The sequence below is a fragment of the Gallus gallus genome, chromosome 2, assembly GCF_016699485.2.
Source record: "Gallus gallus isolate bGalGal1 chromosome 2, bGalGal1.mat.broiler.GRCg7b, whole genome shotgun sequence".
Classification (NCBI taxonomy): domain Eukaryota; kingdom Metazoa; phylum Chordata; class Aves; order Galliformes; family Phasianidae; genus Gallus; species Gallus gallus.
Genome location: NC_052533.1, coordinates 148,876,687 through 148,877,897, shown reverse-complemented (window position 1 = coordinate 148,877,897; position 1,211 = coordinate 148,876,687).

The window sequence follows — 1,211 nt, the reverse complement described above, 5'->3', positions numbered from 1 at the left end:
TGCTTAAAATAATGATGTCTCTTTATGTTACAGGCAGGGAGGCTTTTTGGTAGTCAGGAAAAATAATTCCACTTTCAGTAAGGAAAGAAACAACAGAAGAAAGAAAAATCAGTGCTTGAGTTCAGTCAAGGAAAGAAAAGCATGCATGTATTTAAAACAGCAGCTGTTTCTGGGGTGCACAGATCATTACTTTGCACCCAATGGGGGCGTTACCTTTGTGAAGAAGGACAGGAGAGAAATACATGTAAGTAACTTTTTTTCCCTATTTCTGACTGTGGCCTGGTCTGGCAGAAAATGCCTGATTTTCCTATTTGCTGTTCTGTGAGCCTATCGGTTAAATATTATTATTGGTTCATTTTCTTATGTACAATTGAAGTATTGCATTGGAGATTGAGCTGAGAACAGCAGCTGGAAGGCCATAAAAGAAGGAAGTGACAATTAATTAATGGAGAGAGCAATGATTTCCAGCTGAGTCGAGAATTTGAGCCATTATCATCAAGCAGTGATTCACGTAACCCCGATCCATTAGTGGAGGATTCCTATGGAATGCCACACAGTTCATGAAAAGGGGGAGGGCTGTTAGCACAACTTCCCAGTTTGGTTCAAGGTTAGGAGTGCTTTATCTCACAGCTTCCTTGCAGGGCTTTGGTATCAAGCTTAAGCATGCAGTATTGAACACAGCCTGGACTGATCAGTAATTACAGTCACAGAACCCATCAGGTCTGTGATGCTGTGTTATACAGTCTTGATGGACAGAAGACGTAGAGGCCAAGAAGCAATTGGACATACAGTTTGAGTTTCTTTTTCCCTCAGCTTGGACTGTTACCACATGGCATCCACTCGGATCGCCAAACTGGGATCTTACTTCGTTTTACCTTATTTTTCATGGCTAAGGAGATGGGAGAGAAGAATGTTCAAGTGTGGAAACAGGCTTCTGAATGTCTTGTTTCCATTGGCTGGAGTTACGTGTTCAACCACTGGTGGTTCAACCACTGGTGGTGTGAGCTGCAAGCTGAGCAAACCTATTGAGGCATGTGGCTGATGGGTGGAGGCTGCGTCCGTTCCTGAAGGTAACTTTGAGGCTGCAGGTGTTCTTTTTAGGATTCCCCCTCCCATGGCAGCAGGCTGTGTATGGTTTGCCTGTCTGTAACAATGGTTATCTTAGTGCTTATTGTACAACTTAGGAAATGAAGATAGGAAAGAAAATTACC